Raw genomic sequence first — 22016 nt, 5'->3', positions numbered from 1 at the left:
CTTTACAATACATTTGGGTGAATATAAAAGGTCGTAAAAAAATTTTGAAATACGGGTGATGAATCCGCTAAATATCGTCTTAAGTCATTTCTATTAAACTAATCATACTTTTTATATTTTTAACGTTAAGTTCACATTATTTTACATCTAAAACACGTATTTACAATACATTTGGGTGAATACAAAAAATAGAAAAAAAATTTGGCAAAAAATTGGGTAAAAAATGATGATAATTCCGCTAAATATCGTTTAATGTCATTAGTATTGAACTAATCATACTTTTTATATTTTTATCGTTAAGTTCACATAATTTTACATCTAAAACACGTCTTTACAATACATTTGGGTGAATATAAAAGGTCGTAAAAAAATTTTGAAATACGTTAGATGAATCCGCTAAATATCGGTTAAAGTCATTTGTATTGAACTAATCATACTTTTTATATTTTTATCGTTAAGTTCACATTATTTTACATCTAAAACACGTCTTTACAATACATTTGGGTGAATATAAAAGGTCGTAAAAAAATTTTGAAATACAGGTGATGAATCCGCTAAATATCGTCTTAAGTCATTTCTATTAAACTAATCATACTTTTTATATTTTTAACGTTAAGTTCACATTATTTTACATCTAAAACACGTGTTTACAATACATTTGGGTGAATACAAAAAATAGAAAAAAAAATTGGGAAAAAATTTGGTAATAAATGGTGATAATTTCGCTAAATATCGATGAAAGTCATTTGTATTGAACTAATCATACTTTTTATATTTTTATCGTTAAGTTCACATTATTTTACATCTAAAACACGTCTTTACAATACATTTGGGTGAATATAAAATGTCGTAAAAAAATTTTGAAATACAGGTGATGAATCCGCTAAATATCGTCTTAAGTCATTTCTATTAAACTAATCATACTTTTTATATTTTTAACGTTAAGTTCACATTATTTTACATCTAAAACACGTGTTTACAATACATTTGGGTGAATACAAAAAATAGAAAAAAAAATTGGGAAAAAATTTGGTAATAAATGGTGATAATTTCGCTAAATATCGATGAAAGTCATTTGTATTGAACTAATCATACTTTTTATATTTTTATCGTTAAGTTCACATTATTTTACATCTAAAACTCGTATTTACAATACATTTGGGTGAATACAAAAAATAGAAAAAAAATTTGGGAGAAAAATTTGGTAAAAAATGGTGATAATTTCGCTAAATATCGATTAAAGTCATTCGTATTGAACTAATCATACTTTTTATATTTTTAACGTTAAGTTCACATTATTTTACATCTAAAACACGTTTTTACAATACATTTGGGTGAATATAAAAGGTCGTAAAAAAATTTTGAAATACAGGTGATGAATCCGCTAAATATCGTCTTAAGTCATTTCTATTAAACTAATCATACTTTTTATATTTTTAACGTTAAGTTCACATTATTTTACATCTAAAACACGTGTTTACAATATATTTGGGTGAATACAAAAAATAGAAAAAAAATTTGGGAAAAAATTTGGTAAAAAATGGTGATAATTTCGCTAAATATCGATTAAAGTCATTTGTATTGAACTAATCATACTTTATATATTTTTATCGTTAAGTTCACATTATTTTACATCTAAAACACGTATTTACAATACATTTGGGTGAATACAAAAAATAGAAAAAAAATTTGGGAAAAAATTGGGTAAAAAATGGTGATAATTCCGCTTAATATCGTTTAAAGTCATTTGTATTGAACTAATCATACTTTTTATATTTTTATCGTTAAGTTCACATAATTTTACATCTAAAACACGTCTTTACAATACATTTGGGTGAATATAAAAGGTTGTAAAAAAATTTTGAAATACAGTTGATGAATCCGCTAAATATCGTCTTAAGTCTTTTCTATTAAACTAATCATACTTTTTATATTTTTATCGTTAAGTTCACATTATTTTACATCTAAAACTCGTATTTACAATACATTTGGGTGAATACAAAAAATAGAAAAAAAATTTGGGAGAAAAATTTGGTAAAAAATGGTGATAATTTCGCTAAATATCGATTAAAGTCATTTGTATTGAACTAATCATACTTTTTATATTTTTATCGTTAAGTTCACATATTTTAACATCTAAAACACGTCTTTACAATACATTTGGGTGAATATAAAAGGTCGTAAAAAAATTTTGAAATACAGGTGATGAATCCGCTAAATATCGTCTTAAGTCATTTCTATTAAACTAATCATACTTTTTATATTTTTAACGTTAAGTTCACATTATTTTACATTTAAAACACGTCTTTACAATACATTTGGGTGAATATAAAAGGTCGTAAAAAAATTTTGAAATACAGGTGATGAATCCGCTAAATATCGTCTTAAGTCATTTCTATTAAACTAATCATACTTTTTATATTTTTAACGTTAATTTCACATTATTTTACATCTAAAACACGTCTTTACAATACATTTGGGTGAATACAAAAAATAGAAAAAAAATTTGGTAAAAAATGGTGATAATTCCGCTAAATATCGTTTAAAGTCATTTGTATTGAACTAATCATACTTTTTATATTTTTATCGTTAAGTTCACAATATTTTACATCTAAAACACGTATTTACAATACATTTGGGTGAATACAAAAAATAGAAAAAAAATTTGGGAGAAAAATTTGGTAAAAAATGGTGATAATTTCGCTAAATATCGATTAAAGTCATTCGTATTGAACTAATCATACTTTTTATATTTTTATCGTTAAGTTCACATTATTTTACATCTAAAACACGTTTTTACAATACATTTGGGTGAATATAAAAGGTCGTAAAAAAATTTTGAAATACAGGTGATGAATCCGCTAAATATCGTCTTAAGTCATTTCTATTAAACTAATCATACTTTTTATATTTTTAACGTTAAGTTCACATTATTTTACATCTAAAACACGTGTTTACAATACATTTGGGTGAATACAAAAAATAGAAAAAAAATTTGGGAAAAAATTGGGTAAAAAATTGTGATAATACCGCTAAATATCGTTTAAAGACATTTGTATTGAACTAATCATACTTTTTATATTTTTATCGTTAAGTTCACATAATTTTAAATCTAAAACACGTCTTTACAATACATTTGGGTGAAAATAAAAGGTCGTAAAAAAATTTTGAAATACGGGTGATGAATCCGCTAAATATCGTTTTAAGTCATTTCTATTAAACTAATCATACTTTTTATATTTTTATCGTTAAGTTCACATAATTTTACATCTAAAACACGTCTTTACAATACATTTGGGTGAATATAAAAGGTCGTAAAAAAATTTTGAAATACGGGTGATGAATCCGCTAAATATCGTCTTAAGTCATTTCTATTAAACTAATCATACTTTTTATATTTTTAACGTTAAGTTCACATTATTTTACATCTAAAACACGTATTTACAATACATTTGGGTGAATACAAAAAATAGAAAAAAAATTTGGCAAAAAATTGGGTAAAAAATGATGATAATTCCGCTAAATATCGTTTAATGTCATTAGTATTGAACTAATCATACTTTTTATATTTTTATCGTTAAGTTCACATAATTTTACATCTAAAACACGTCTTTACAATACATTTGGGTGAATATAAAAGGTCGTAAAAAAATTTTGAAATACGTTAGATGAATCCGCTAAATATCGGTTAAAGTCATTTGTATTGAACTAATCATACTTTTTATATTTTTATCGTTAAGTTCACATTATTTTACATCTAAAACACGTCTTTACAATACATTTGGGTGAATATAAAAGGTCGTAAAAAAATTTTGAAATACAGGTGATGAATCCGCTAAATATCGTCTTAAGTCATTTCTATTAAACTAATCATACTTTTTATATTTTTAACGTTAAGTTCACATTATTTTACATCTAAAACACGTGTTTACAATACATTTGGGTGAATACAAAAAATAGAAAAAAAAATTGGGAAAAAATTTGGTAATAAATGGTGATAATTTCGCTAAATATCGATGAAAGTCATTTGTATTGAACTAATCATACTTTTTATATTTTTATCGTTAAGTTCACATTATTTTACATCTAAAACACGTCTTTACAATACATTTGGGTGAATATAAAATGTCGTAAAAAAATTTTGAAATACAGGTGATGAATCCGCTAAATATCGTCTTAAGTCATTTCTATTAAACTAATCATACTTTTTATATTTTTAACGTTAAGTTCACATTATTTTACATCTAAAACACGTGTTTACAATACATTTGGGTGAATACAAAAAATAGAAAAAAAAATTGGGAAAAAATTTGGTAATAAATGGTGATAATTTCGCTAAATATCGATGAAAGTCATTTGTATTGAACTAATCATACTTTTTATATTTTTATCGTTAAGTTCACATTATTTTACATCTAAAACTCGTATTTACAATACATTTGGGTGAATACAAAAAATAGAAAAAAAATTTGGGAAAAAATTGGGTAAAAAATGGTGATAATACCGCTAAATATCGTTTAAAGACATTTGTATTGAACTAATCATACTTTTTATATTTTTATCGTTAAGTTCACATAATTTTAAATCTAAAACACGTCTTTACAATACATTTGGGTGAAAATAAAAGGTCGTAAAAAAATTTTGAAATACGGGTGATGAATCCGCTAAATATCGTCTTAAGTCATTTCTATTAAACTAATCATACTTTTTATATTTTTATCGTTAAGTTCACATAATTTTACATCTAAAACACGTCTTTACAATACATTTGGGTGAATATAAAAGGTCGTAAAAAAATTTTGAAATACGGGTGATGAATCCGCTAAATATCGTCTTAAGTCATTTCTGTTAAACTAATCATACTTTTTATATTTTTAACGTTAAGTTCACATTATTTTACATCTAAAACACGTGTTTACAATACATTTGGGTGAATACAAAAAATAGAAAAAAAATTTGGTAAAAAATGGTGATAATTCCGCTAAATATCGTTTAAAGTCATTTGTATTGAACTAATCATACTTTTTATATTTTTATCGTTAAGTTCACAATATTTTACATCTAAAACACGTATTTACAATACATTTGGGTGAATACAAAAAATAGAAAAAAAATTTGGGAAAAATTTGGGAAAAATTTGGGTAAAAAATGGTGATAATACCGCTAAATATCGTTTAAAGACATTTGTATTGAACTAATCATACTTTTTATATTTTTATCGTTCAGTTCACATTATTTTACATCTAAAACACGTATTTACAATACATTTGGGTGAATATAAAAGGTCGTAAAAAAATTTTGAAATACAGGTGATGAATCCGCTAAATATCATCTTAAGTCATTTCTATTAAACTAATCATACTTTTTATATTTTTAACGTTAAGTTCACATTATTTTACATCTAAAACACGTCTTTACAATACATTTGGGTGAAAATAAAAGGTCGTAAAAAAATTTTGAAATACGGGTGATGAATCCGTTAAATATCGTCTTAAGTCATTTCTATTAAACTAATCATACTTTTTATATTTTTAACGTTAAGTTCACATTATTTTACATCTAAAACACGTGTTTACAATACATTTGGGTGAATACAAAAAATAGAAAAAAAATTTGGGAAAAAATTTGGTAAAAAATGGTGATAATTTCGCTAAATATCGATTAAAGTAATTTGTATTAAACTAATCATACTTTTTATATTTTTATCGTTAAGTTCACAATATTTTACATCTAAAACACATATTTACAATACATTTGGGTGAATACAAAAAATAGAAAAAAAATTTGGGAAAAATTAGGGTAAAAAATGGTGATAATACCGCTAAATATCGTTTAAAGACATTTGTATTGAACTAATCATACTTTTTATATTTTTAACGTTAAGTTCACATTATTTTACATCTAAAACACGTTTTTACAATACAATTGGGTGAATATAAAAGGTCGTAAAAAAATTTTGAAATACAGGTGATGAATCCGCTAAATATCGTCTTAAGTCATTTCTATTAAACTAATCATACTTTTTATATTTTTAACGTTAAGTTCACATTATTTTACATCTAAAACACGTGTTTACAATACATTTGGGTGAATACAAAAAATAGAAAAAAAATTTGGGAAAAAATTGGGTAAAAAATTGTGATAATACCGCTAAATATCGTTTAAAGACATTTGTATTGAACTAATCATACTTTTTATATTTTTATCGTTAAGTTCACATAATTTTAAATCTAAAACACGTCTTTACAATACATTTGGGTGAAAATAAAAGGTCGTAAAAAAATTTTGAAATATGGGTGATGAATCCGCTAAATATCGTTTTAAGTCATTTCTATTAAACTAATCATACTTTTTATATTTTTATCGTTAAGTTCACATAATTTTACATCTAAAACACGTCTTTACAATACATTTGGGTGAATACAAAAAATAGAAAAAAAATTTGGTAAAAAATGGTGATAATTCCGCTAAATATCGTTTAAAGTCATTTGTATTGAACTAATCATACTTTTTATATTTTTATCGTTAAGTTCACAATATTTTACATCTAAAACACGTATTTACAATACATTTGGGTGAATACAAAAAATAGAAAAAAAATATGGGAAAAATTAGGGTAAAAAATGGTGATAATACCGCTAAATATCGTTTAAAGACATTTGTATTGAACTAATCATACTTTTTATATTTTTAACGTTAAGTTCACATTATTTTACATCTAAAACACGTTTTTACAATACATTTGGGTGAATATAAAAGGTCGTAAAAAAATTTTGAAATACAGGTGATGAATCCGCTAAATATCGTCTTAAGTCATTTCTATTAAACTAATCATACTTTTTATATTTTTAACGTTAAGTTCACATTATTTTACATCTAAAACACGTGTTTACAATACATTTGGGTGAATACAAAAAATAGAAAAAAAATTTGGGAAAAAATTGGGTAAAAAATTGTGATAATACCGCTAAATATCGTTTAAAGACATTTGTATTGAACTAATCATACTTTTTATATTTTTATCGTTAAGTTCACATAATTTTAAATCTAAAACACGTCTTTACAATACATTTGGGTGAAAATAAAAGGTCGTAAAAAAATTTTGAAATACGGGTGATGAATCCGCTAAATATCGTCCTAAGTCATTTCTATTAAACTAATCATACTTTTTATATTTTTAACGTTAAGTTCACATTATTTTACATCTAAAACACGTGTTTACAATACATTTGGGTGAATATAAAAGGTCGTAAAAAAATTTTGAAATACAGGTGATGAATCCACTAAATATCGTCCTAAGTCATTTCTATTAAACTAATCATACTTTTTATATTTTTAACGTTAAGTTCACATTATTTTACATCTAAAACACGTGTTTACAATACATTTGGGTGAATATAAAAGGTCGTAAAAAAATTTTGAAATACAGGTGATGAATCCGCTAAATATCGTCTTAAGTCATTTCTATTAAACTAATCATACTTTTTATATTTTTAACGTTAAGTTCACATTATTTTACATCTAAAACACGTGTTTACAATACATTTGGGTGAATACAAAAAATAGAAAAAAAATTTGGTAAAAAATGTTGATAATTCCGCTAAATATCGTTTAAAGTCATTTGTATTGAACTAATCATACTTTTTATATTTTTATCGTTAAGTTCACAATATTTTACATCTAAAACACGTATTTACAATACATTTGGGTGAATACAAAAAATAGAAAAAAAATTTGGGAAAAATTTGGGAAAAATTTGGGTAAAAAATGGTGATAATACCGCTAAATATCGTTTAAAGACATTTGTATTGAACTAATCATACTTTTTATATTTTTATCGTTCAGTTCACATTATTTTACATCTAAAACACGTATTTACAATACATTTGGGTGAATATAAAAGGTCGTAAAAAAATTTTGAAATACAGGTGATGAATCCGCTAAATATCATCTTAAGTCATTTCTATTAAACTAATCATACTTTTTATATTTTTAACGTTAAGTTCACATTATTTTACATCTAAAACACGTCTTTACAATACATTTGGGTGAAAATAAAAGGTCGTAAAAAAATTTTGAAATACGGGTGATGAATCCGTTAAATATCGTCTTAAGTCATTTCTATTAAACTAATCATACTTTTTATATTTTTAACGTTAAGTTCACATTATTTTACATCTAAAACACGTGTTTACAATACATTTGGGTGAATACAAAAAATAGAAAAAAAATTTGGGAAAAAATTTGGTAAAAAATGGTGATAATTTCGCTAAATATCGATTAAAGTAATTTGTATTAAACTAATCATACTTTTTATATTTTTATCGTTAAGTTCACAATATTTTACATCTAAAACACGTATTTACAATACATTTGGGTGAATACAAAAAATAGAAAAAAAATTTGGGAAAAATTTGGGTAAAAAATGGTGATAATACCGCTAAATATCGTTTAAAGACATTTGTATTGAACTAATCATACTTTTTATATTTTTATCGTTCAGTTCACATTATTTTACATCTAAAACACGTATTTACAATACATTTGGGTGAATATAAAAGGTCGTAAAAAAATTTTGAAATACAGGTGATGAATCCGCTAAATATCATCTTAAGTCATTTCTATTAAACTAATCATACTTTTTATATTTTTAACGTTAAGTTCACATTATTTTACATCTAAAACACGTCTTTACAATACATTTGGGTGAAAATAAAAGGTCGTAAAAAAATTTTGAAATACGGGTGATGAATCCGTTAAATATCGTCTTAAGTCATTTCTATTAAACTAATCATACTTTTTATATTTTTAACGTTAAGTTCACATTATTTTACATCTAAAACACGTGTTTACAATACATTTGGGTGAATACAAAAAATAGAAAAAAAATTTGGGAAAAAATTTGGTAAAAAATGGTGATAATTTCGCTAAATATCGATTAAAGTAATTTGTATTAAACTAATCATACTTTTTATATTTTTATCGTTAAGTTCACAATATTTTACATCTAAAACACGTATTTACAATACATTTGGGTGAATACAAAAAATAGAAAAAAAATTTGGGAAAAATTTGGGTAAAAAATGGTGATAATACCGCTAAATATCGTTTAAAGACATTTGTATTGAACTAATCATACTTTTTATATTTTTATCGTTCAGTTCACATTATTTTACATCTAAAACACGTATTTACAATACATTTGGGTGAATATAAAAGGTCGTAAAAAAATTTTGAAATACAGGTGATGAATCCGCTAAATATCATCTTAAGTCATTTCTATTAAACTAATCATACTTTTTATATTTTTAACGTTAAGTTCACATTATTTTACATCTAAAACACGTCTTTACAATACATTTGGGTGAAAATAAAAGGTCGTAAAAAAATTTTGAAATACGGGTGATGAATCCGTTAAATATCGTCTTAAGTCATTTCTATTAAACTAATCATACTTTTTATATTTTTAACGTTAAGTTCACATTATTTTACATCTAAAACACGTGTTTACAATACATTTGGGTGAATACAAAAAATAGAAAAAAAATTTGGGAAAAAATTTGGTAAAAAATGGTGATAATTTCGCTAAATATCGATTAAAGTAATTTGTATTAAACTAATCATACTTTTTATATTTTTATCGTTAAGTTCACAATATTTTACATCTAAAACACGTATTTACAATACATTTGGGTGAATACAAAAAATAGAAAAAAAATTTGGGAAAAATTTGGGTAAAAAATGGTGATAATACCGCTAAATATCGTTTAAAGACATTTGTATTGAACTAATCATATTTTTTATATTTTTAACGTTAAGTTCACATTATTTTACATCTAAAACACGTCTTTACAATACATTTGGGTGAATATAAAATGTCGTAAAAAAATTTTGAAATACAGGTGATGAATCCGCTAAATATCGTCTTAAGTCATTTCTATTAAACTAATCATACTTTTTATATTTTTAACGTTAAGTTCACATTATTTTACATCTAAAACACGTGTTTACAATACATTTGGGTGAATACAAAAAATAGAAAAAAAAATTGGGAAAAAATTTGGTAATAAATGGTGATAATTTCGCTAAATATCGATGAAAGTCATTTGTATTGAACTAATCATACTTTTTATATTTTTATCGTTAAGTTCACATTATTTTACATCTAAAACACGTCTTTACAATACATTTGGGTGAATATAAAATGTCGTAAAAAAATTTTGAAATACAGGTGATGAATCCGCAAAATATCGTCTTAAGTCATTTCTATTAAACTAATCATACTTTTTATATTTTTAACGTTAAGTTCACATTATTTTACATATAAAACACGTGTTTACAATACATTTGGGTGAATACAAAAAATAGAAAAAAAAATTGGGAAAAAATTTGGTAATAAATGGTGATAATTTCGCTAAATATCGATGAAAGTCATTTGTATTGAACTAATCATAATTTTTATATTTTTATCGTTAAGTTCACATTATTTTACATCTAAAACTCGTATTTACAATACATTTGGGTGAATACAAAAAATAGAAAAAAAATTTGGGAGAAAAATTTGGTAAAAAATGGTGATAATTTCGCTAAATATCGATTAAAGTCATTCGTATTGAACTAATCATACTTTTTATATTTTTAACGTTAAGTTCACATTATTTTACATCTAAAACACGTTTTTACAATACATTTGGGTGAATATAAAAGGTCGTAAAAAAATTTTGAAATACAGGTGATGAATCCGCTAAATATCGTCTTAAGTCATTTCTATTAAACTAATCATACTTTTTATATTTTTAACGTTAAGTTCACATTATTTTACATCTAAAACACGTTTTTACAATATATTTGGTTGAATACAAAAAATAGAAAAAAAATTTGGGAAAAAATTTGGTAAAAAATGGTGATAATTTCGCTAAATATCGATTAAAGTCATTGGTATTGAACTAATCATACTTTATATATTTTTATCGTTAAGTTCACATTATTTTACATCTAAAACACGTATTTACAATACATTTGGGTGAATACAAAAAATAGAAAAAAAATTTGGGAAAAAATTGGGTAAAAAATGGTGATAATTCCGCTTAATATCGTTTAAAGTCATTTGTATTGAACTAATCATACTTTTTATATTTTTATCGTTAAGTTCACATAATTTTACATCTAAAACACGTCTTTACAATACATTTGGGTGAATATAAAAGGTCGTAAAAAAATTTTGAAATACGGGTGATGAATCCGCTAAATATCGTCTTAAGTCATTTCTATTAAACTAATCATACTTTTTATATTTTTAACGTTAAGTTCACATTATTTTACATCTAAAACACGTGTTTACAATACATTTGGGTGAATACAAAAAATTGGGAAAAAATTTGGTAATAAATGGTGATAATTTCGCTAAATATCGATGAAAGTCATTTGTATTGAACTAATCATACTTTTTATATTTTTATCGTTAAGTTCACATTATTTTACATCTAAAACTCGTATTTACAATACATTTGGGTGAATACAAAAAATAGAAAAAAAATTTGGTAAAAAATGGTGATAATTTCGCTAAATATCGATTAAAGTCATTTGTATTGAACTAATCATACTTTTTATATTTTTATCGTTAAGTTCACATATTTTAACATCTAAAACACGTCTTTACAATACATTTGGGTGAATATAAAAGGTCGTAAAAAAATTTTGAAATACAGGTGATGAATCCGCTAAATATCGTCTTAAGTCATTTCTATTAAACTAATCATACTTTTTATATTTCTAACGTTAAGTTCACATTATTTTACATTTAAAACATGTCTTTACAATACATTTGGGTGAATATAAAAGGTCGTAAAAAAATTTTGAAATACAGGTGATGAATCCGCTAAATATCGTCTTAAGTCATTTCTATTAAACTAATCATACTTTTTATATTTTTAACGTTAATTTCACATTATTTTACATCTAAAACACGTCTTTACAATACATTTGGGTGAATACAAAAAATAGAAAAAAAATTTGGTAAAAAATGGTGATAATTCCGCTAAATATCGTTTAAAGTCATTTGTATTGAACTAATCATACTTTTTATATTTTTATCGTTAAGTTCACAATATTTTACATCTAAAACACGTATTTACAATACATTTGGGTGAATACAAAAAATAGAAAAAAAATTTGGGAGAAAAATTTGGTAAAAAATGGTGATAATTTCGCTAAATATCGATTAAAGTCATTCGTATTGAACTAATCATACTTTTTATATTTTTATCGTTAAGTTCACATTATTTTACATCTAAAACACGTTTTTACAATACATTTGGGTGAATATAAAAGGTCGTAAAAAAATTTTGAAATACAGGTGATGAATCCGCTAAATATCGTCTTAAGTCATTTCTATTAAACTAATCATACTTTTTATATTTTTAACGTTAAGTTCACATTATTTTACATCTAAAACACGTGTTTACAATACATTTGGGTGAATACATAAAATAGAAAAAAAATTTGGGAAAAAATTGGGTAAAAAATGGTGATAATACCGCTAAATATCGTTTAAAGACATTTGTATTGAACTAATCATACTTTTTATATTTTTATCGTTAAGTTCACATAATTTTAAATCTAAAACACGTCTTTACAATACATTTGGGTGAAAATAAAAGGTCGTAAAAAAATTTTGAAATACGGGTGATGAATCCGCTAAATATCGTCTTAAGTCATTTCTATTAAACTAATCATACTTTTTATATTTTTATCGTTAAGTTCACATTATTTTACATCTAAAACACGTCTTTACAATACATTTGGGTGAATATAAAAGGTCGTAAAAAAATTTTGAAATACGGGTGATGAATCCGCTAAATATCGTCTTAAGTCATTTCTATTAATCTAATCATACTTTTTATATTTTTAACGTTAAGTTCACATTATTTTACATCTAAAACACGTGTTTACAATACATTTGGGTGAATACAAAAAATAGAAGAAAAATTTGGTAAAAAATGGTGATAATTCCGCTAAATATCGTTTAAAGTCATTTGTATTGAACTAATCATACTTTTTATATTTTTATCGTTAAGTTCACATTATTTTACATCTAAAACACGTCTTTACAATACATTTGGGTGAATATAAAAGGTCGTAAAAAAATTTTGAAATACAGGTGATGAATCCGCTAAATATCGTCTTAAGTCATTTCTATTAAACTAATCATACTTTTTATATTTTTAACGTTAAGTTCACATTATTTTACATCTAAAACACGTGTTTACAATACATTTGGGTGAATACAAAAAATAGAAAAAAAATTTGGTAAAAAATGGTGATAATTCCGCTAAATATCGTTTAAAGTCATTTGTATTGAACTAATCATACTTTTTATATTTTTATCGTTATTTCACATTATTTTACATCTAAAACACGTATTTACAATACATTGGGGTGAATATAAAAGGTCGTAAAAAAATTTTGAAATACGGGTGATGAATCCGCTAAATATCGTCTTAAGTCATTTCTATTAAACTAATCATACTTTTTATATTTTTAACGTTAAGTTCACATTATTTTACATCTAAAACACGTGTTTACAATACATTTGGGTGAATACAAAAAATTGGGAAAAAATTTGGTAATAAATGGTGATAATTTCGCTAAATATCGATGAAAGTCATTTGTATTGAACTAATCATACTTTTTATATTTTTATCGTTAAGTTCACATTATTTTACATCTAAAACTCGTATTTACAATACATTTGGGTGAATACAAAAAATAGAAAAAAAATTTGGGAGAAAAATTTGGTAAAAAATGGTGATAATTTCGCTAAATATCGATTAAAGTCATTTGTATTGAACTAATCATACTTTTTATATTTTTATCGTTAAGTTCACATATTTTAACATCTAAAACACGTCTTTACAATACATTTGGGTGAATATAAAAGGTCGTAAAAAAATTTTGAAATACAGGTGATGAATCCGCTAAATATCGTCTTAAGTCATTTCTATTAAACTAATCATACTTTTTATATTTTTAACGTTAAGTTCACATTATTTTACATCTAAAACACGTCTTTACAATACATTTGGGTGAATATAAAAGGTCGTAAAAAAATTTTGAAATACAGGTGATGAATCCGCTAAATATCGTCTTAAGTCATTTCTATTAAACTAATCATACTTTTTATATTTTTAACGTTAATTTCACATTATTTTACATCTAAAACACGTCTTTACAATACATTTGGGTGAATACAAAAAATAGAAAAAAAATTTGGTAAAAAATGGTGATAATTCCGCTAAATATCGTTTAAAGTCATTTGTATTGAACTAATCATACTTTTTATATTTTTATCGTTAAGTTCACAATATTTTACATCTAAAACACGTATTTACAATACATTTGGGTGAATACAAAAAATAGAAAAAAAATTTGGGAGAAAAATTTGGTAAAAAATGGTGATAATTTCGCTAAATATCGATTAAAGTCATTCGTATTGAACTAATCATACTTTTTATATTTTTAACGTTAAGTTCACATTATTTTACATCTAAAACACGTTTTTACAATACATTTGGGTGAATATAAAAGGTCGTAAAAAAATTTTGAAATACAGGTGATGAATCCGCTAAATATCGTCTTAAGTCATTTCTATTAAACTAATCATACTTTTTATATTTTTAACGTTAAGTTCACATTATTTTACATCTAAAACACGTGTTTACAATACATTTGGGTGAATACAAAAAATAGAAAAAAAATTTGGGAAAAAATTGGGTAAAAAATGGTGATAATACCGCTAAATATCGTTTAAAGACATTTGTATTGAACTAATCATACTTTTTATATTTTTATCGTTAAGTTCACATAATTTTAAATCTAAAACACGTCTTTACAATACATTTGGGTGAAAATAAAAGGTCGTAAAAAAATTTTGAAATACGGGTGATGAATCCGCTAAATATTTTCTTAAGTCATTTCTATTAAACTAATCATACTTTTTATATTTTTATCGTTAAGTTCACATAATTTTACATCTAAAACACGTCTTTACAATACATTTTGGTGAATAAAAAAAATAGAAAAAAAATGTTGAAATACGGGTGATGAATCCGCTAAATATCGTCTTAAGTCATTTCTGTTAAACTAATCATACTTTTTATATTTTTAACGTTAAGTTCAGATTATTTTACATCTAAAACACGTGTTTACAATACATTTGGGTGAATACAAAAAATAGAAAAAAAATTTTGTAAAAAATGGTGATAATTCCGCTAAATATCGTTTAAAGTCATTTCTATTAAACTAATCATACTTTTTATATTTTTAACGTTAAGTTCACATTATTTTACATCTAAAACACGTCTTTACAATACATTTGGGTGAATATAAAAGGTCGTAAAAAAATTTTGAAATACAGGTGATGAATCCGCTAAATATCGTCTTAAGTCATTTCTATTAAACTAATCATACTTTTTATATTTTTAACGTTAAGTTCACATTATTTTACATCTAAAACACGTGTTTACAATACATTTGGTGAATACAAAAAATAGAAAAAAAATTTGGTAAAAAATGTTGATAATTCCGCTAAATATCGTTTAAAGTCATTTGTATTGAACTAATCATACTTTTTATATTTTTATCGTTAAGTTCACAATATTTTACATCTAAAACACGTATTTACAATACATTTGGGTGAATACAAAAAATAGAAAAAAAATTTGGGAAAAATTTGGGAAAAATTTGGGTAAAAAATGGTGATAATACCGCTAAATATCGTTTAAAGACATTTGTATTGAACTAATCATACTTTTTATATTTTTATCGTTCAGTTCACATTATTTTACATCTAAAACACGTATTTACAATACATTTGGGTGAATATAAAAGGTCGTAAAAAAATTTTGAAATACAGGTGATGAATCCGCTAAATATCATCTTAAGTCATTTCTATTAAACTAATCATACTTTTTATATTTTTAACGTTAAGTTCACATTATTTTACATCTAAAACACGTCTTTACAATACATTTGGGTGAAAATAAAAGGTCGTAAAAAAATTTAGAAATACGGGTGATGAATCCGTTAAATATCGTCTTAAGTCATTTCTATTAAACTAATCATACTTTTTATATTTTTAACGTTAAGTTCACATTATTTTACATCTAAAACACGTGTTTACAATACATTTGGGTGAATACAAAAAATAGAAAAAAAAATTGGTAAAAAATGGTGATAATTCCGCTAAATATCGTTTAAAGTCATTTGTATTGAACTAATCATACTTTTTATATTTTTATCGTTAAGTTCACAATATTTTACATCTAAAACACGTATTTACAATACATTTGGGTGAATACAAAAAATAGAAAAAAAATTTGGGAAAAATTTGGGTAAAAAATGGTGATAATACCGCTAAATATCGTTTAAAGACATTTGTATTGAACTAATCATACTTTTTATATTTTTATCGTTCAGTTCACATTATTTTACATCTAAAACACGTATTTACAATACATTTGGGTGAATATAAAAGGTCGTAAAAAAATTTTGAAATACAGGTGATGAATCCGCTAAATATCATCTTAAGTCATTTCTATTAAACTAATCATACTTTTTATATTTTTAACGTTAAGTTCACATTATTTTACATCTAAAACACGTGTTTACAATACATTTGGGTGAATACAAAAAATAGAAAAAAAATTTGGGAAAAAATTTGGTAAAAAATGGTGATAATTTCGCTAAATATCGATTAAAGTAATTTGTATTAAACTAATCATACTTTTTATATTTTTATCGTTAAGTTCACAATATTTTACATCTAAAACACATATTTACAATACATTTGGGTGAATACAAAAAATAGAAAAAAAATTTGGGAAAAATTAGGGTAAAAAATGGTGATAATACCGCTAAATATCGTTTAAAGACATTTGTATTGAACTAATCATACTTTTTATATTTTTAACGTTAAGTTCACATTATTTTACATCTAAAACACGTTTTTACAATACATTTGGGTGAATATAAAAGGTCGTAAAAAAATTTTGAAATACAGGTGATGAATCCGCTAAATATCGTCTTAAGTCATTTCTATTAAACTAATCATACTTTTTATATTTTTAACGTTAAGTTCACATTATTTTACATCTAAAACACGTGTTTACAATACATTTGGGTGAATACAAAAAATAGAAAAAAAATTTGGGAAAAAATTGGGTAAAAAATTGTGATAATACCGCTAAATATCGTTTAAAGACATTTGTATTGAACTAATCATACTTTTTATATTTTTATCGTTAAGTTCACATAATTTTAAATCTAAAACACGTCTTTACAATACATTTGGGTGAAAATAAAAGGTCGTAAAAAAATTTTGAAATACGGGTGATGAATCCGCTAAATATCGTTTTAAGTCATTTCTATTAAACTAATCATACTTTTTATATTTTTATCGTTAAGTTCACATAATTTTACATCTAAAACACGTCTTTACAATACATTTGGGTGAATATAAAAGGTCGTAAAAAAATTTTGAAATACGGGTGATGAATCCGCTAAATATCGTCTTAAGTCATTTCTATTAAACTAATCATACTTTTTATATTTTTATCGTTAAGTTCACATAATTTTACATCTAAAACACGTCTTTACAATACATTTGGGTGAATATAAAAGGTCGTAAAAAAATTTTGAAATACAGGTGATGAATCCGCTAAATATCGTCTTAAGTCATTTCTATTAAACTAATCATACTTTTTATATTTTTAACGTTAAATTCACATTATTTTACATCTAAAACACGTGTTTACAATACATTTGGGTGAATACAAAAAATAGAAAAAAATTTGGGAGAAAAATTTGGTAAAAAATGGTGATAATTCCTCTAAATATCGTTTAAAGTCATTTGTATTGAACTAATCATACTTTTTATATTTTTATCGTTAAGTTCACATATTTTAACATCTAAAACACGTCTTTACAATACATTTGGGTGAATATAAAAGGTCGTAAAAAAATTTTGAAATACAGTTGATAAATCCGCTAAATATCGTCTTAAGTCTTTTCTATTAAACTAATCATACTTTTTATATTTTTAACGTTAAGTTCACATTATTTTACATCTAAAACACGTGTTTACAATACATTTGGGTGAATACAAAAAATAGAAAAAAAATTTTGTAAAAAATGGTGATAATTCCGCTAAATATCGTTTAAAGTCATTTGTATTGAACTAATCATACTTTTTATATTTTTATCGTTAAGTTCACATTATTTTACATCTAAAACACGTCTTTACAATACATTTGGGTGAAAATAAAAGGTCGTAAAAAAATTTTGAAATACAGGTGATGAATCCGCTAAATATCGTCTTAAGTCATTTCTATTAAACTAATCATACTTTTTATATTTTTAACGTTAAGTTCACATTATTTTACATCTAAAACACGTGTTTACAATACATTTGGGTGAATACAAAAAATAGAAAAAAAATTTGGTAAAAAATGGTGATAATTCCGCTAAATATCGTTTAAAGTCATTTGTATTGAACTAATCATACTTTTTATATTTTTATCGTTAAGTTCACAATATTTTACATCTAAAACACGTATTTACAATACATTTGGGTGAATACAAAAAATAGAAAAAAAATTTGGGAAAAATTTTGGAAAAATTTGGGTAAAAAATGGTGATAATACCGCTAAATATCGTTTAAAGACATTTGTATTGAACTAATCATACTTTTTATATTTTTATCGTTCAGTTCACATTATTTTACATCTAAAACACGTATTTACAATACATTTGGGTGAATATAAAAGGTCGTAAAAAAATTTTGAAATACAGGTGATGAATCCGCTAAATATCATCTTAAGTCAATTCTATTAAGCTAATCATACTTTTTATATTTTTAACGTTAAGTTCACATTATTTTACATCTAAAACACGTCTTTACAATACATTTGGGTGAATACAAAAAATAGAAAAAAAATTTGGGAAAAAATTGGGTAAAAAATGGTGATAATACCGCTAAATATCGTTTAAAGACATTTGTATTGAACTAATCATACTTTTTATATTTTTATCGTTAAGTTCACATAATTTTAAATCTAAAACACGTCTTTACAATACATTTGGGTGAAAATAAAAGGTCGTAAAAAAATTTTGAAATACGGGTGATGAATCCGCTAAATATCGTCTTAAGTCATTTCTATTAAACTAATCATACTTTTTATATTTTTATCATTAAGTTCACATAATTTTACATCTAAAACACGTCTTTACAATACATTTGGGTGAATATAAAAGGTCGTAAAAAAGTTTTGAAATACGGGTGATGAATCCGCTAAATATCGTCTTAAGTCATTTCTATTAAACTAATCATACTTTTTATATTTTTAACGTTAAGTTCACATTATTTTACATCTAAAACACGTGTTTACAATACATTTGGGTGAATAAAAAAAATAGAAAAAAAATGTTGAAATACGGGTGATGAATCCGCTAAATATCGTCTTAAGTCATTTCTATTAAACTAATCATACTTTTTATATTTTTAACGTTAAGTTCACATTATTTTACATCTAAAACACGTGTTTACAATACATTTGGGTGAATACAAAAAATAGAAAAAAAATTTGGGAGAAAAATTGGGTAAAAAATTGTGATAATACCGCTAAATATCGTTTAAAGACATTTGTATTGAACTAATCATACTTTTTATATTTTTATCGTTAAGTTCACATAATTTTAAATCTAAAACACGTCTTTACAATACATTTGGGTGAAAATAAAAGGTCGTAAAAAAATTTTGAAATACGGGTGATGAATCCGCTAAATATCGTTTTAAGTCATTTCTATTAAACTAATCATACTTTTTATATTTTTATCGTTAAGTTCACATAATTTTACATCTAAAACACGTCTTTACAATACATTTGGGTGAATATAAAAGGTCGTAAAAAAATTTTGAAATACGGGTGATGAATCCGCTAAATATCGTCTTAAGTCATTTCTATTAAACTAATCATACTTTTTATATTTTTATCGTTAAGTTCACATAATTTTACATCTAAAACACGTCTTTACAATACATTTGGGTGAATATAAAAGGTCGTAAAAAAATTTTGAAATACAGGTGATGAATCCGCTAAATATCGTCTTAAGTCATTTCTATTAAACTAATCATACTTTTTATATTTTTAACGTTAAATTCACATTACTTTACATCTAAAACACGTGTTTACAATACATTTGGGTGAATACAAAAAATAGAAAAAAATTTGGGAGAAAAATTTGGTAAAAAATGGTGATAATTCCTCTAAATATCGTTTAAAGTCATTTGTATTGAACTAATCATACTTTTTATATTTTTATCGTTAAGTTCACATATTTTAACATCTAAAACACGTCTTTACAATACATTTGGGTGAATATAAAAGGTCGTAAAAAAATTTTGAAATACAGTTGATAAATCCGCTAAATATCGTCTTAAGTCTTTTCTATTAAACTAATCATACTTTTTATATTTTTAACGTTAAGTTCACATTATTTTACATCTAAAACACGTCTTTACAATACATTTGGGTGAATACAAAAAATAGAAAAAAAATTTGGTAAAAAATGGTGATAATTCCGCTAAATATCGTTTAAAGTCATTTGTATTGAACTAATCATACTTTTTATATTTTTATCGTTAAGTTCACAATATTTTACATCTAAAACACGTATTTACAATACATTTGGGTGAATACAAAAAATAGAAAAAAAATTTGGGAAAAATTTGGGAAAAATTTGGGTAAAAAATGGTGATAATACCGCTAAATATCGTTTAAAGACATTTGTATTGAACTAATCATACTTTTTATATTTTTATCGTTCAGTTCACATTATTTTACATCTAAAACACGTATTTACAATACATTTGGGTGAATATAAAAGGTCGTAAAAAAATTTTGAAATACAGGTGATGAATCCGCTAAATATCATCTTAAGTCATTTCTATTAAGCTAATCATACTTTTTATATTTTTAACGTTAAGTTCACATTATTTTACATCTAAAACACGTCTTTACAATACATTTGGGTGAAAATAAAAGGTCGTAAAAAAATTTTGAAATACGGGTGATGAATCCGTTAAATATCGTCTTAAGTCATTTCTATTAAACTAATCATACTTTTTATATTTTTAACGTTAAGTTCACATTATTTTACATCTAAAACACGTGTTTACAATACATTTGGGTGAATACAAAAAATAGAAAAAAAATTTGGGAAAAAATTTGGTAAAAAATGGTGATAATTTCGCTAAATATCGATTAAAGTAATTTGTATTAAACTAATCATACTTTTTATATTTTTATCGTTAAGTTCACAATATTTTACATCTAAAACACGTATTTACAATACATTTGGGTGAATACAAAAAATAGAAAAAAAATTTGGGAAAAATTTGGGTAAAAAATGGTGATAATACCGCTAAATATCGTTTAAAGACATTTGTATTGAACTAATCATACTTTTTATATTTTTAACGTTAAGTTCACATTATTTTACATCTAAAACACGTCTTTACAATACATTTGGGTGAATATAAAATGTCGTAAAAAAATTTTGAAATACAGGTGATGAATCCGCTAAATATCGTCTTAAGTAATTTCTATTAAACTAATCATACTTTTTATATTTTTAACGTTAAGTTCACATTATTTTACATCTAAAACACGTGTTTACAATACATTTGGGTGAATACAAAAAATAGAAAAAAAAATTGGGAAAAAATTTGGTAATAAATGGTGATAATTTCGCTAAATATCGATGAAAGTCATTTGTATTGAACTAATCATACTTTTTATATTTTTATCGTTAAGTTCGCATTATTTTACATCTAAAACACGTCTTTACAATACATTTGGGTGAATATAAAATGTCGTAAAAAAATTTTGAAATACAGGTGATGAATCCGCTAAATATCGTCTTAAGTCATTTCTATTAAACTAATCATACTTTTTATA

The sequence above is a fragment of the Diuraphis noxia genome, unplaced genomic scaffold (assembly GCF_037042655.1).
Source record: "Diuraphis noxia isolate RWA-SAM2 unplaced genomic scaffold, SU_Dnox_SAM2 contig0006, whole genome shotgun sequence".
Lineage (NCBI taxonomy): Eukaryota > Metazoa > Arthropoda > Insecta > Hemiptera > Aphididae > Diuraphis > Diuraphis noxia.
The sequence above is the reverse complement of the archived record's forward strand: the minus strand, read 5'-3'. Positions refer to the sequence as shown.